At 42.2% G+C, this 17359-nt stretch overlaps 1 protein-coding gene across 1 annotated transcript in view; it reads left to right on the top strand.

Moving 5' to 3' along the window:
* The first annotated feature begins 15666 nt into the window (after nucleotides 1-15666).
* The window catches only part of COBL (cordon-bleu WH2 repeat protein), a 246178-nt gene continuing 244485 nt past the window's right edge, over nucleotides 15667-17359 (top strand). Inside the window, exon 1 of the mRNA XM_018557793.1 lies at nucleotides 15667-15800. The gene's annotated coding sequence lies outside the window, so the exon portion shown is untranslated. The remainder of the gene's footprint in view (nucleotides 15801-17359) is intronic.

Here is a 17359-nt window from a genome sequence, read left to right as displayed (position 1 = left end):
AAGTTGTTTGCAGTTTAAGAAGTGCCATTATCCATATCCAAGGATGTAAAAAAGCATATTTAAAAACTCAATTGAATGCTGTTATCTGACGTTATAGCCATTTGCATTAATAGTAATAAAAAATAAAAATAAAATAAGTGAGTAACAAAATACAAAGCTAGTATAAAACTAGAATGATAAAAAAAGAGAGAGAGGCTTACATAAAATGCTCATCTATTCACAAGCGCTGACAAGAAGAAGGAGGCTAGAACACAAAAGTAAAAAGCAAGTCAAATTATCTAATGATGACTCATCATATCTGCTTAGCCTTAAAGTTTTTGTAAACTGAAAAACAAAAATGTAATATATTGTAACATATCTGTCCTTAACCCTTTCACTGACAAGGTATTTCTGTGTGCATGTTTTGCACACATGTTATAATCAACATTTTAAGCTTGAAAATTACTTTAACCCTCCAAGAGTTCTATATTTCCTGAAGCACAGACCCTGTAGAATAAAATGGCATCAGTTGCAAATTTTTACATCACATGATCTTAGCGCAACTCTTTATCAAACCCAAAATTTCTGTAAAAATTACACATAAGTTAATTTTAGCGCACAAAAACAAAATATAATACCTAATTTGTAAAAAATTATGTTGTGCTAAGTAAATAGATACATGCCAAGCTTAAAAATTGTGTGCGCCCTTGAAACAGTAACAAAATACGCTACCCCGTAAGTGACACTTTAAAAGCCTGTACAGATCATCCGTTTAGAAATAACCATAAATATTACCCTAGAATTATTGCTCTCACTCTGGTGCATGCAACGTTACCCCAACATGTGTAGCAAGATCATCATTTTCGATGCGTGATTAAAGAGAACTATGAGGTGAGTGATTTTCAAAGAAGCTGTCACCGGTCAGCTCTATTGATCAGGAAGTGAGCAAACACATACTGTCACTCACTCACTTTCCAATCATCTCCCTGCAGAGAGCGGTGACTGTGAGTCTCCGCTCCCTGCATGGATCTCCCTCCTCCCCTCTACGATTCTCCATCGCTAACTAGAGGAACGGATGGGGGAGGGGTGGGCACAGCTGGCTCTGCCTGTAGATAGGCAGAGCCTGCTGTCAATCAGTTAGCTGGGTGGATCTCTACAGTATTGTCAGGATCCGTCCCGGCTGCGGCGCTCTCAGTATGTAGCGATCTGTAGCTCGCTATATACTGAGCTTTGGGTCACAATTCATCACTTTCACCAGTTTTAGAAGTTTATTACTTCAATTTGATTACACTTGGACTTTCACTTCTATGGGAATTTACTGCATGTTTTATGATTATCTTTATTTATTGTTTTGTTATATGAGATTGTTTTCTCAATGTTTTGACTGATAATTAGCTTGGCACATTATTTGTTTTTTAATGTAATGCATCTGCTGCACTTCAATACACAGTAGGTGTGTTGCATGACATTGTGCGTTAAACGCATGGAAACCATGTGATTAACACACCACAGCAGTATGAACAGGCCCTAAGGCTGGGTCCTATACAGGAACACTCTTGCCCTTTAGAATAAAGGAATTACACAGTATACTGTATGAGGTACACAGAACATTTAGCTTTTAGAAATCATTATAAAGATTTTCACACAGGAAATTGTTGGCATCACTGACTAACTATTGATTTTATGTCACGCTGAAAAATCATTTTATACATTACTTATTTAGAGTTAACTTGGTTTCTTTCATTGTTAGATTTGAAAGCAAACTTTTCTCACACACTTTTTGCAACATATTATGCACATTGACATCTTTTTGGGTAACTGAAACCTTTTTGTCCAAATCAAACTTGCAATTTGTTATGCATAACTTAACTTGACAATTCTTTGGCTTTGTATCCAAACATTATTTAAACAGCTTTGTTTCTCAAGGCATAGCGGGATTCATTTTATTTTCATTCAGCAGTTTGATTTATTCTCAGCTTATTTTTATTGTAAATTAAAAAAAACACATAATGTGAAAAAAGTTATTTTAAATGTAACAATGTAACATTTTTAAAGCTCAACACTCCTAAATGTAGTTAATATGTTTATTTGCATATTACAAACTCTCCCAGAGCCAAAAATAAATTAAACAATTAAAGGCCCATTAACACTATAGCGTTGTGCTAAGCGCATGTTACCTCACATTGAGTGTATGCTATCACACAGCAAACGTAGCGCGTGGTCCTGTGTACCATGTGAACTGTGTTTTCATCCATTTGAATGGCCCTCAAATGCACTGCAAGACACATGCGGTACTGCAATATTGCTGTGGTGACCAAAAAGTAGTGTATACACTACTTTTTTGAAACCACAATGTACGGTATGCAGGAGAAATTTCAGTGAACAGCAAACGTTTTTTGTATTTTTTTTATTTTTATCAAGGGCTTGGTAAAGTTGGGTTAGGCCCCATTGAAACGTTATATATAATAAATAATTTGTTGTTCCCTCAACCTCCACTCATTTCCATACACTAAAGCCTATATACATTTTTAGCTATTGGGTTTACATTAACTGTTATGTTTTAGGGTTCACATTAAAGGTTATGTTCAGGTGTTCGGGTAACAAGCTCAGGGGATGGTTTGGGGGGGTAAAGAGAAATATTAGGTAAAGGGTTAAAGAATCCGGAATACGGTTGTACATAAAAGATTAGGGTTAGGGTTTCAAGTGGGTTGATTATTAGATCAAGTTCCAAAGATGAGCTTAAGGGTTAAATTTAAGGTAAATTTAAAGGTGAAACTTCAGGGGTTAGGGTTGAGACAAGGGTTAAATTAGAGGTAAACCCAACAGCTGAACACTTTGAAAATTTTTAAATGTGAATGCAGTTTCAAAAGAATCATTCAGTTGGGATTTGCAGATTTTGTGAAAATAACACCTGGTGATCTTGACACGAAGATTCTTGTTCAGGTACTTCCTTCTGCCATCTTGTCACATGGGCCTCCAAAAGAGACTACAAGTTCTGTAATTGTAACTGCCCTAAGCAATTGCTGCAGTAGAGGCATATGAGCAGGAAGTGGCTGCAGTGAGACTGGAACACATCAGCACTACTAAGATGAAAAAATTTGTAAATTACAATAATAATAAAAAAAGTAGACATGGCAGGTGACTGACAATTGTTTATGATACCCAGCCCTAAAGCAACCTTAACACCACCCAGTTAAAGTGACATTAAACTCAGGAGAAAAATCTGAAAAATGCATTCAAGTACCCTAACTATTAACATAAATGTAGCTTATTTGTGTATCACTCGGCTGTAGATCCTCAAATCATCTCAGAATTCATGCTGACACTGTCCTTCCTTCTAGGGGGTGGCTACTTTTGTTCCCCATGATCCCTGTGTGTTGTAAAGTAGCCACCGCTCCAAGCTCACTCCTGTGATGGACTACAATCTACAAATTAGTAAACATACTGTAGGATTGTAGTCCATCACAGGAGTGAGTTTGGAGTGGTGGCTACTTTACAACACACACACAGGGACCATGGGGTACAAAAGTAGCCACCCTCCAGAAGGAAGGACAGTGTCAGCATCAATGCATAGATAATTTGATAGACCCTTGATTAAGGGTCTAGAAGGGGACACTTGGCGTGGGGTCCCCCATAAAAATCCTACGAGACCTAAAGGGTGTGGTATGAATATGGACTTTCAAAAGTTAAAACGTAAAACATGTCACATTCTTTTTAATATCACTTTTCTGCAACAAATTTTCTTTCATGAATATCGTTTAACTCATCCAAAATTAATGAACAATTCGAATTAGGAAAATTCAGAAAAATAAAATAACAAAGAATAGAAAACAAAACAAATTTTTTGCCGGCTAACAGCCACTCATTCTGAGCCTGTGCTCACAATAAAGTGAAGGAGGCTACCAGTTGTGGAAGTGCAGGCGGTGAGCGGACACAGCATGCAAATGTCACTTTTCTCCCACTGCTGACAGTTCCACCCCCTCAAGTGACAATAACTAGTGTTGCCACCGCTAGCAGGGATGTGTACAGAGCAACAGTGGGGCTTAGGTTCTGCACTGCAGAGGTAAGGTGAGTGTCTGTAGCCTACAGGCAACTTGATTTGCTGCTAAGTGGTGACATAGCAGAGTGATTGCAGAAAAAGACCAAGTGGTCCATTGAGTCTGTCCCTTTTTTTTGTTTTGATTATAACCTTATATGTCTGGGTATAGATTAATGTTTGCCCCAAGTATGTTTAAATGTACTTACAGTTGACTGACTTACAACCTCTGCTGGAAGTCTTTTCAAAACAGCAACCACGTTTTTCAGAAAATTAAACTTTATGGGTTAGTTTTGAAATTCCTACTATTAGTTGGAAGTCATGTCCTTGTGTTTTTGGTCTCAGCTTAATATTGAAATTAACTGCCTAAATTCTAGTAAATACCTGGCTGTTTCTGCCATTCCCTGGTCTTCCTTCTTTAGAGTGGAATGGCAACGCTACTACAGCCGATTTTCTGTGTTGTCACTCACAGTGCATATGCTCTGGTTTGTTCCCTGTGAGGAAGCCAATCACTTCCTATTTGTAAGAAGTGCCACGTGACTATCTCCAGTGTTTTGTGGGGAGGCTCCTGAAGATGAAGATGTGATTAATAGATTGTTCTTCCTTCATGCTAGCGCCCCCTAGTGACGATTCACAGCGGCTTATGGGGTGACTATAGCAAAGCTGATTGAGAGATGTGACTGGAGCTATCAATCTTCACCTCCACAAGTCAAAACATCATACATATGTAATTTTTTTTAATTACAACTGTAATTTTACATTTAAAGAAAGGCTAAATGTTCTTTATGTACACGTTTGAATAGAAATAAAATGTGTTGAACTTGATCTTTACATATATTGACAGGTGACTGCACCTGCACCTAACTTCCCGCTGTGACTTCTACAGGTAGCATCCCAGGTTGCCTGCCTGCACCTCCCACAGATGTCACAATGTGATATGTAGCAAGGAAGGGATGATTACATGACCGGCTATCAAAAAGCTGCACAAAAGGTATTTTATTATTATTTTAAAACTGATCTACTGTATGTACAGTTGTTTACCGGCTTCAATTTGCATCACATATACACAAAGAGGTATTAAAGGGTTTAGATACACTTTGAATTAGTTGCCTGTAATCTGTCCTGTTTCTTCAGCTGCTTCAAACCTGTAAGTTGGAATAAAAGTTTTTAAAAAAACACATTATTTTCTACTTACCGCTAGTAACCTCTACTTAACCGCTAGTAACCTCTACTTACCGCTAGTAACCTCTACTTACTGCTAGTAGCCTCTGCTTACCGCTAGTAACCTCTACTTACCGCTAGTAACCTCTACTTAACCGCTAGTAACTTCTACTTACCGCTAGTAACCTCTACTTACCGCTAGTAAACTCTACTTACCGCTAGTAACCTCTACTTAACCGCTAGTAACCTCTACTTACCGCTAGTAACCTCTACTTACTGCTAGTAGCCTCTGCTTACCGCTAGTAACCTCTACTTACCGCTAGTAACCTCTACTTACCGCTAGTTAACTTCTCCCTTATTTCTCTTTAACTATTATTTTATTGATTCACAACTGATGTTTCCATTTCTATTCAGTTTATTTGTTACTTTCATCATGTTGTCTTAAAAAAGAACTCTGGGCAGACAAAATGTAACCCTTGCAGTGAGGCTACCCCCACTGGAAGGGTTAAGTTTTATTCTGCGGCTCTGCCCGGATTTCTTGTGTAAGAAAACACACAAACATTTTAATAGCCCTTTTTTCTCATTGGTAAAAAAAAAACTTTACCATGGCAGTAACATTGCCTCACAAACATTACAAGAAATCTAGTTGTGCAAAAGCTGGAGACTGATTTGGAAATATTAGTTATCAGTAAGGTCAGAAGTTAATTTCAAGCACTTGCTGTCAAAGATATCAATATCTTGAGATGTAATGGCTTAGTAATGGCTTCTACAAAATCACTTAGAAGGTCACATGTTTAATTTATGGGGTACATTTTGGGCAGGGTGCTGTAGGCGGGATATAGGAGTTTTCAAGGTGGTTCAAAGACCGGGAAGTAAAATAGCAAAATGAAAGAAATCTTCAGTTTCCACGAAAAGCCAGATAAACTGGACTTGTTCAGCTTGGCAAAGAGAGAACACATAGGGAAATGTTTAAAGGCCTGCCTACAGTCACCTGCATTCAGGACTGTATGTCAGCATTTACCTTGCTGATTAACATTATTTAGCATGGAAATGTGTGGTGAATGTTTGTGGCGAGTGAGTACCAGGAAGCTGCAGGAAGTGCAGCTGGTCCTCTATAGGTGAAGTACTGAAAAATCAATTATTTACCATATGCAAGTGGTAAAAAATACATAAATAGGTTGCTTCAGTGGCTTTAACATCCATCAAATTAAATATACGGTGAATGTTTCTGAAAGCTGGATTCCAGAGAGATTAAAAGAATCAAACACCTACAGTATCCCCACTTCTAGATCCAAGTAAGTTCCATCTTTGTTTATATTGGATATCAGACCCAGAGAAGTAATTTATTAGGGCCAAGAAGTGTACGACATGCGTCTGGTAAACTGCAAGACGGGAAGTTGATTAATAAGCTCTCTGCAAGTGAACCTGTCTAATATATCTTTGTATTGCCTGAAAAGTCCCAATAATATGTAAAGTTGAGTTCTTTGAGATCCATGATAGAACCATCAGTCCATTCCCTCATGCCTGGATACTAGATGTAATCCTGGATTCTGACCTCTAACTTTCATTTCCACATTCAAGCTCTATCAAAATCTTGCCATCTTCACCTCCATAACATTTCCAAAATACACTCCATTTTAACCAATGATACCTCTAAGCGACTAATTCACTTCCTTATTATCTCTCACCTCGACTCCTGCAACTTCTTCCTATTAGCCTATATCTACACAGACTATGCCCTTTTCAGCCTATCATAAATGTTTCTTCCAGACTCATCCACCTTACCAAATGGTCAGTGTCTGCCACCCTTCTTTGCCATTCCCTCCAAATGGTTTCTATTCACCCAACAAATACAATTTAACATACTAACAACAACATACAAAGCTATACACAATTCTACCCTGAGCTACATCACCAATGTAGGCTAAAAATATCACCCAAACCATCTTCTATGCTCCAAGACCTCCTTGTCACCTCCTCCTATACTCACCTCCAGGACTTCTCCAGAGCCTCTCACATCCTCTTGAACACCCTACCCCAATCTGTTTGGCTATCTCCTACTCTGTCCACCTTTAGGTGATCCTTGAAAACGTGTCTCTTCAGGGAAGCCTATCCCTCTTCTATCTAAAAACTTAACATTCAAAATCAACTCATCCACTCACAGCTATATAACTTTTTGTATCAAACGCCCCTCCTTTTTAGATTGTAAGCTATCACGAGCAGGGCCCTCCTTACCCTCTTGTCTTGAAATGTTTTGTATCTGTACTTTCTCTCTTTATTGTGTGCTGCACAAACTGTTGGAGCTTTATAAATCCTGTATAATTATACTAATGAAATTGATCATTAGCACTTATTAGGGATAACTAAGGGTTAATAAGGGGTTAAATATGAACTAATTTTATTCAATTTTATTTTAATATGTAAGTTTGCTTTAACTGAAATCATATGCAGATTAAAGGTTATCGCTGTTACATTGTATTTCTCAATGAAGATTCTGAAACAGCGTACACTTTAATGACTTTGTTGAAGTCTTTTAAGATGACTACTGTACTCCGATAGCCCTCAAGTTAAAGTGTATCCAAATCCAATCACTAAAATTTCATATGACCTTATCCATGTTAAAATAATTTTAAAAGTAATTTACAATTTTTTTCAATTGGCAGTTTTCACTAAAATAATACATGATTAACTTGTTTTAAAAGTCCTTGTTTAGGAAATGCCTGTTATAGAGTGAAAATGCTCTGTCCCTTTCTCTCAACTACTCTCCTGCATTGTCACATGCCTTTCCAGTGAAGACTATCAGTGACAAAGCTGACACTCATTGCAAAGGCTTGTTCTATCGTTGTCGCATCAGTAAGCCAGTTCTGACCAATGGTGACCAGTTTCTATACTGGAAACCTCACTGTTTTGTTTTCCTAATCAGCCCCATAATAGGGCCCCCTTAGCCGCTATGTGGGCTACTATAGCTATAGTTACGTCACTGCTGCACGTGCACTCAGGGGCGTATCCACTGCAAGGCAAACAAGGCATTTGCCTTGGGCGGCAATTTGAAGGGGGGCGGTGGTTGCAGCAAGCTGGGCCACACAGAATCAGGCAGCCTCGACTGCCTAATCAGGCACATTTAATTCAGCTGAGAGAGAGGCCGGGTGGAGGAAGAGGAGGCGGGGTGGAGAAGGGGCCGAAGCTGGACCGGAGACGGGACTGAAGGCAGGGCTGGGGCCAAGTGAGATGAGACGCTGACAGGGGCGGACTGGGTCGGGGAGCATGGAGGCAATTGCTGCGGCTCCGGCCCCGGACAGCAGGAGGCTCCAGGGCTGTCACTGTGTACAGCCAGCTGCACTTTTCTCTTCACAGCCGCTGCTGTCCTCCTGTCTTCCTGTGTGGGCTCTGCAGGAGGCAGAGCATCTGAACAAGTGACCAGGCTGCACCTACTTAGGAGACAGAGCAACAAGCAGGTAGCTGGGTCTGGGGAGGGCTTGTATTCTAAGTGTTCTTCTGTTTTTACTGCTAAGTCCACTGTTTTGCAGAGTCCAGTACGTCACTAATTCCTGAGTCCAGTGTGTCACTAATTCCTGAGTCCAGTGCGTCATTTATTCCTGAGTCCAGTGCGTCACTAATTCCAGAGTCCAGTGTGTCACTAATTCCTGACTAAAGTGCATCACTAGTTCCTGAGTCCAGTGCGTCATTTATTTCTGAGTCCAGTACATCACTAATTCCTGAATCTAGTGCGTCACTAATTCCTGAGTCCAGTGCATCAATAATTCCTGAGTCTAGTGCGTCACTAATTCCTGAGTCCAGTGCGTCACTAATTCCGGAGTCTAGTGAGTCACAAAATTCTGAGTCTAATGCGTCACTAATTCCTGAGTCCAGTGCGTCACTAATTCCTAAGTCCAGGGCATCACTAATTCCAGAGTCCAGTGCGCCACTAATTCCTGAGTCCACTGCGTCACCAATTCCTGGGTCCAGTGCGTCACTAATTCTGGAGTCCAGTGCGTCATTTATTCCTAAGTCCAGTGAGTCACTAATTCCTGAGTCCAGTGCGTCACTAATTCCTGAGTCCAGTGCGTCACTAATTCCTAAGTCCAGGGCATCACTAATTCCAGAGTCCAGTGCGCCACTAATTCCTGAGTCCACTGCGTCATTTATTCCAGAGTCCAGTGCGTCACTAATTCCTAAGTCCAGTGCATCACCAATTCCAGAGTCCATTGCGTCATTAATTCCTGAGTCCAGTGCGTCATTTATTCCTAAGTCCAGTGCGTCATTTATTCCTAAGTCTGCATTATAGTGCAAGCTCCAGAGACCACTGGAGGGGGGTGGGGGTGGTTGGGGAACCAGTGAGATCTGCCCCCGGCAGCGGTAAGGGGGGCCCACGATAAAGTTTTGCACCAGGGCCCTTTGTTCCTTAGGTCCGCCACTGCTCCAAGCTGCCCATGCTCCAGCGACCGGCTGGAGGTATGACCCGAAGGCTGGCTAGAGCGGCTTCAGGTAAGTGGAGAAGCACATGTGTGCAGGGAAAGGGACCCTGCACAGCCCATCATAGATCCTGTGTGAAAAAAGTTAGATCATCCTTCCGGCCAGATCACAGACAATGTCGAGTTGCCGAAATCATGCGAGAAGGCCATCCTGCACTGTGCTGCAGCATATTCTCACAATGGGCTACTCAGCTCCTTCTCACTTTGGGCTACTCATCATTCCCAGGGATCTTGTCGACAGGGGTATTACAACACTCCCGCACTATGGAAGTTGGGGAAAAGTAAGTATAGTATCTAACTACTCTACAGGTTCTTTTTGTGCACTTTTTGCAGTGTTTAAGAAAGGGGAAGGTGGGCTACATTGCATAAGCAGACCTTGCCTGAAGTGCAAAGTTTAAATCTAAAAAGAGAGAATAAGGCCACTGTGGTAGATAGACTAGATATGGTAAAGCAATAGGTGGTTTCGGAACGGACGGGGTACAGCTGGCTCTGCCTCTAGATAGGCAGAGCCAGCTGTCACTCACGCAGCTGTGTGGGTCGCGGGATATTGAGCTTAGGGTGACGGGAGGACGCTAGTTTGCGGGTAGTATAAACGTTTGCAGGTAGTATAAACCAGTAATGAGTATATACCAGTACTAAAGAATTCGTTGGCACATGGCAGCATGTGTTGTTCTAAATGCAAATTTCTGTCTTCTTCATGGGAAATGGAAGAAAGAATATTGATAGCTTTGCATACTGAAACCTTTTGCAGAGTAAGCTTTGCCATTTTTTTAACATAAATCCTCCACTCCTAAGAAGTGAGTGTACAAATATTCAGCAAAGTATTTTTTAATGATTGTGTAAGTATTTAAGTCAAGTCAATAGGATTGATTTGCTAAAGGCTCTTTACTTTGCAAGGGAATTTTCCCTTATCTCAGTGAAAGTGGTGATAACGCAAAGAAAACCCAATCATGTGCAAGGAAAATAAGAACACAGAGGGGAATTTATCAAAACTGGAGCAGACAAAATCGGACAGATGTGCATGGCAACCAATCAGCTTCTCTCTTTCATTTTCAAATCTTAACTCTACAAACTGAAGAGAGAAGCTGATTGGTTGCAATGCACATTTTCCTCTTATTTTCCTTGCATATGATTGGATGATGGAGGTCAGCAGAGCTTCACCTCATTCACTAAGCCAAGGGAAAATTCGGGGTATTGAGTTCCAGTGGATGGGAGAGGCTCTGGAGAAGTCCTGGAGGCGAGCATAGGAGGAGGTGACAAAGGAGCTAAAGAGCAGGAGGTCTTGAGAGGACGGTTTGGGTGATATTTTGAGATGAGGATTGCGATGTAGTTGGGGTCGGAGTTGTAGATGGCTTTGTATGTTATTGTTAGTATTTTTTATTTTATCTGTTGGGCCAGTGGGAGCTCGTAGAGGGGCTGGCAGAGAGGGGCAGTGGACACTGAAAGGTTGGTAAGGTGGATGAGTCTGGCAGCAGCATTCATGATAGACTGAAGCGGGGTTAGCCCTGTGTAGGCCAACGAGGAGGGAGCTGCAGTCGCTGAGACGAGAGATAACAAGGGAGCATATTAGAAGTTTTGTGGTGTCATTTGGTAAGAAGGGGCAAATCTTGGAAATGTTGCAGAGGTTAAGTTGGCAAGATTTAGATAGTAAATATCAGCAACTTACTACCACAATAAATGCAGCAATCTCTCTTTTTTTTGTTTAAGGCTAGTTCACACCAGCCACAGTGCATTCCGGCCCGATTGCTTGCAGCATTTTTTCTGGCTGCAGCGGACCTGAATGCAGGCACTTATGTACCACGCGTTCTGGTGCGGGCGATCGCATTGCGGACGGAGGGTGTGGCTGCGGTGCCATTGACTTCAATGCACCGCCACGCCCCCTCCCACCCCAAAACAAAGTGAGCCGGCTGGAACACGATTCAGTGCATTCCAGCCACGATTGGGCTGGAATGCACTGTGGCTGGTGTGAACTAGCCCTAATTGAGCCAATGGCCCATCTTCCACACTCATCCCCATTCACCAAGCTTTCACATAAAAAAAAAAAGAACATTTGCAGAGGGTCCCACAGTTGGAACTTCTTGCACAGCCTCACAGGGAAACACAAGCATACAGTCTAAAATGCATGTTACACATGGCTTGGCTAAAACAGGAAGGACGCCACAGTTTTATTCTCTACCTTATTCAATATAAAAGAGCAAATACCATAGCTACTGTATAACAGAACTTATAAACACTGCCATCTAGTGACTGAAATTGTATACTGCAGAAGTTGTTGCTATAAACACAGTAATGTGTATTCTAACACCCACCAATACAGATGTGTGAATGAGCAGAGGTTGATTTCATTCATTGTGTTACCCTCAATGATGTGCACTTGACTGGCCTTGAGGGCATCTTGCAAACCCTAGATCATAGAGAAGACTTCTGAAAGGTTCAGGTGGTACTTCCTTGTGCTGTAATCAAATAACATTTTATGGGTTAATAATATACAGTATCTTATTTAAAGGAAATGTATTGTTTTGTATAATGTTTCTTTAGAGAAGCATGTAAAAGACATTGTCTTGATGTAAATAATTATCAACATGAGTTAATATTTCAAAATTCCTGTTCATTGATCCCATGCTGATAGAAACGGACACTGCCCGTGTGAAAGGGGACTACATCTGCCTGGAGTTGATCTTCAAAGAGGTACCAGTTTGTATGTCAAGCTGAGCCCAATGTCAGATAAACGTTACAAAGTTATTATACTGTTGTTTTTACCATGCCCTGACGGTCTGACCTCATTTTCCATGTATTTAAGATGAAAAGACCACCATAAAGCTGAATTTGTGATTGCCTGAATGGCTGCCTGATGCCAAACTAATCTGTACATTTTATGTACAATATCTCCTGTTTATGTCTCCATTACACTTTTACATAATTCAAAGAGGGAATTGAATGGGCAATGAATGCAATGCAGATATCACACCTGTTTCTGTCTGCTCTGTAACATAATTCTAGCCATATGCTATTAATTCCGGACTGGTGCCATAGTCTCCAATTGTCTTCTTTGAAGCTACACATTTGTACAGATGTTCTTATTAATCTTTAAATATGACCTAAAGCACTGGTGTAATCAGATATCAATATGGAAAAAGAAGTTGAATCCTGATAATAAAATAGTAAGCGTCTGCATATAGCCACAGTTCCTTGTTTGAAAAAAAATTCTGGAAATATATACAGGGGGGAATTTATCAAAACTGGAGCAGACAGAATCTGGAGCAGTTGCCCATGGCAACCATTCAGCATCTCTCTTCAGTTTGCGCAGGTAAGATTTGAAAATGAGACAGAGAAGCTGATTGGTTGCAGTGCAAATCTGCTCCAGATTTTGTCTGCTCCGGTTTTGATAAATTCCCCCCACAGTATATTAGGAGAGGAACACTGGAAGCTCAGTTTTGATATCCTAGTACCTTTTGCCACCTGGGTGCTGTAGGACTTTGGGGTGCCTTGTGCCTTTTCCAGGGGTGCCTTTAAATTTTCACACAGTATTATGAATTTCCATGGTTTATTTAATAAAGTTAAATAAAATAAATGTAAAAATACCAAAACATTTTTTAACAGTCTCCCGATAACCCACACAAACTAAAGTAAACACGCTTCAGGTGTGCCTACGTATGAAAACAAAAATTGCGCTACACATGTTAGTCATCGCCGTGTGCGCCACAGTGAGAGCAATAATTCTAGGGCCAATATTCAAGGGCCTATCTAAATGAATTGTACGGGCTTTAAAAGGGTCGCTTATGGACAAATTGGGTACCAAATTTTGTTGCAGGTTTTCACAGGTGCGCAATTTTTAACCCCAGCATGTTGAGTATCTATTTACTCAGCACAACCTCATCATTTATATTTAACAAACAAGTAGGTATTATATTGTGTTTTTGTGCACTAAAATGATCTTCATTTTACTGAAATTTGGGGTTTTATAAAGAGTAGTGGGTGGAGCTTCTGCAAAGGAGTTGTTTTAGGCTGGAAGGTCTCTTTGCATGTGTGTTGTCTTAATACACCCAGGGGTGGGCATCTCCGGCCCTTCAGCTGTGCTTTAACTACAAAGCCTCTGGGAGTCATACCCGTAACTGTCAGTCTTGCAATTCCTCATGGGATTTGTAGTTCCACGACAGCTGGAAGGCCGGAGTTGCCCACCCCTGCCCTAGACATAAACGAGCAGTTAATCCTTGAAGCGCAGGGGTAGACCCACTGCAATTGGAGCTTCTTCTATCTTTTGTTAAACCCAGTGATAGACTTGAAGGTCTCTTTGCATGTGTGTTGTCTTTGTACATCACCACTGCTCTTTACAGCACTAAACAAGCTGAGTGTAGATGTCGCTCGCAAGTTCAGAGTTTGAGCAGATTATCATTTCTCAGAAGGGAATTTCTCAAAACTGGAGCCGACCAGGGAGCAAGTGGAGGCTGACAAACACTACAAGGGGCAATTGAACAAAACTGGAGCAGACAAAATCTGGAGCAGTTACCCAGGGCAACCAATCAGCTTCTCTCATTTTCAAAGCTTACAGTGACATTAAAGTAAAATTTTCCCTCACCCCAATGTTAATGTCAGCACTTACCTTAAATGGTGCCTCTTAATCCGATCTTCTTCTTTCCTGTTGTTTTCCTCTGTCCCTCCAGCGCTGCGGCGGGTCTCCGATCCAGCGCTGACTCCTCTGAGCTTGCTGGCACTTCCTATCCCATGGTGTCTGCATGCGGGTGCACGCGTCCATAGACTTACCTTGTGTCTCTCCTCGCGTCCTGGCCGAAAATGTGAACTGCGTATGCGCCCGCCCCAAGATGCTCTGCGGCCGCCCGAGGATCTTCATATTTTCGGACGGGAGCGCGCAGGGAAGACACAGGGGAGTATTAACCTCTGTTAGGCCCCATTCACACTGAGTGACACTTACCTCGGCGGATTTCCGTGCGGCCGGGATAGCGTGACTGTTCGGGCGACGTTCCAGCGACGATCGCGCGACCTTCACCGTCGGGCTGCATGCAAAAGAAAGAAAAATCGCGGGAAAAAGGGTCCTGCAAAAGCGACACGCGACATGGAGCAGTACAATAGAACAGCTCCATTGAACATCATTAAATGGCGACTTCTCGCGATATTGCGCAACAAATTTGCGCAATATCGCGGCAGAAATCGCGCGATTAAACACCCAGTGTGAATGGGCACTTAAAGCGGTTTCTTTAAAAAAAAAACTTTTTCCATAGATCTACTGCTTGCTAGCAGTAGATTTATGCAAAAAATTGGAGGCTTTAATTATCCTTTAACTGAACAAACTGAAGAGAGAAGCTGATTGGTTGCCCTGGGTAACTGCTCTGGAATGTGTTAGCTCCAGTTTTGGTAATTCCCACTGTTTGCTGGAGCCTCCACCTGTCACCTGGAGTAAGCGGTAGCTGTAATTGATATGAAATGACTTGTATCACCGAGCTGTGTGTGCCGGGCTTCCTGTGCGCACCTACATTGGAGGCATTGCTGTGCTCCCTGTCACCTGGAGTAAGTGGTAGCTGTAATTGATATGCAATGACTTGTAGCACCGAGCTGTGTGTGCCAGGCTTCCTGTGTGCACCTACATTGGAGGCATTGCTGTGCTCCCTGTCACCTGGAGTAAGTGGTAGCTGTAATTGATATGCAATGACTTGTAGCACCGAGCTGTGTGTGCCAGGCTTCCTGTGTGCACCTACATTGGAGGCATTGCTGTGCTCCCTGTCACCTGGAGTAAGTGGTAGCTGTAATTGATATGCAATGACTTGTAGCACCGAGCTGTGTGTGCCAGGCTTCCTGTGTGCACCTACATTGGAGGCATTGCTGTGCTCCCTGTCACCTGGAGTAAGTGGTAGCTGTAATTGATATGCAATGACTTGTAGCACCGAGCTGTGTGTGCCAGGCTTCCTGTGTGTGCACCTACATTGGAGGCATTGCTGTTCTGCCTGTCAGCCTGGAGGGGAGGGCTCGGGAGACTAAGCTGCTCTCACACACAGGGCTGGCAGCTGCTGCCAAGGGGCGGGGGGATGGGACGCAGTCCCTTGAGATCACCGGGAGGATAACAACACCCAACCAGCAACAAGTCCTCCTTCCCTACTGACAGCTCACCCGGGGGTCGCCCTTCTCTTCTCTGCTTCCAGGTAGGTGATGAGGGCAAGGGGGCAGAGCACGGAGGAAAGTTTTAGGTGCAGAGAGGACATGGCTGTGTGTTGTCTATGTGTGTGCACGGTGTCCTGTTACCATGTGCTCATGTTGTCTCTGGGTTGCTGGGGACAGGCGCAGCACTGCTGCTGGAAGCTGTCCTGAGCCGTGATGGGCTTCTGTACTACAGATTACACACTTCCACTAGCCTGACAGTAATGGCTCACTGGGCTGTGTGTGTGACAATGCTGCCAACACTCACTTCTACACAGTGTTCACTAATCCAGGTTGTATTAGAAACTAGTCCAACCTAACCCCTGTATGAATAATAGGGCTCATGGACATGGGCGTAATGAAATACGGATCATCTACTCAGGGGAGCGCTTGCGTTTACATGCGTGTGGATTTGTAATGAATGCGTTCGGCGTTAAGGGCTGGACGCAGATACAGGCGTATGGCCATATAGCATAAAGTACACCTGTATTTGTGATGTCCAGGAGAGTTCTTGTGTCTGTAGGATTATATGGATAACACAAAATCACCTGCACTCCATACAGCATACAGACTTTAATGGAAGGTTTGTGCTTGAAGTGACAACACGGATACAGGCCATAATAGAAGTCACCAGCACTCGATGATACGTGCAAGAAGTAAAGCACTTTTTATTAAATTGTCACATGCGTCATACAGCCAACGTTTTGGGGCCACGCAGGGTCCCTTCTTCTGGGCGACATAGTGTTTGGACACAATGAGAAGAATTGATCAAAAGTGGAGCAGAACTGAATAGAGAAGCTGATTGGTTACTGTGGAGAACCGCTCCAGTTTTGATAAATCCCACCAATATGCTGTACAGGTTTGGGAACATTATTTGCGTTTACCCATGTGCAGCGTATTATTGCCATACAGTCCTATAGACACACAAACGCAGCAGCTGGGACCCCCAGGCACCACAAACCCAGGCGTATTTCATGCTGCATGCCCATACGTCTGTACATTGTAAAGTGCTGTTGGCACTATAGAAATCCTTCATCATAACAATTTGTGCCCATGGGGCATGTGGAATTCTACTTCCATTCTATGAAATGAACATGGGAACATGAATGGGTACATGTGTATGTATGTACATGCATTCACACACATTTATAGGTGTACACGGACAAGCCGCTGACCTCAGGCACAGATTTTTCTGTTTCGACTTTACGGATCAGCAGTCCAAGTTTACTGATCTCTACTCAGTGTGTGCATGGGTCTATAGAGAACAACAGATCTGTCAAAGTGAAAACGCTAGACTGATAGAAGCGCGGCTGTGTGCATGAGCCCCTAGATGGGTCATGATGACTGTGGATGGTAAGCTCTGTGTCTTGATTAGTATTGTAACTGTAATGTCTTCCTTATATTGTAAAACACAAACTGTACTGTACTGCACACAAACTGTTGGTGCTCTGTATAAATCCTTTATAGTAATAATAATAATATTAATAATATTCAAACAGTACATTGTAGAGTCAAAATGTTTACCTTTACATGACGGTATTCGAGGGTTGTACATAAAGACATC

The sequence above is a fragment of the Nanorana parkeri genome, unplaced genomic scaffold, assembly GCF_000935625.1.
Source record: "Nanorana parkeri isolate BGI_ZX_2015 unplaced genomic scaffold, ASM93562v1 scaffold304, whole genome shotgun sequence".
Lineage (NCBI taxonomy): Eukaryota > Metazoa > Chordata > Amphibia > Anura > Dicroglossidae > Nanorana > Nanorana parkeri.
Note: the sequence above shows the minus strand (reverse complement) of the source record. Positions and strands in the feature narration are given on the sequence as shown.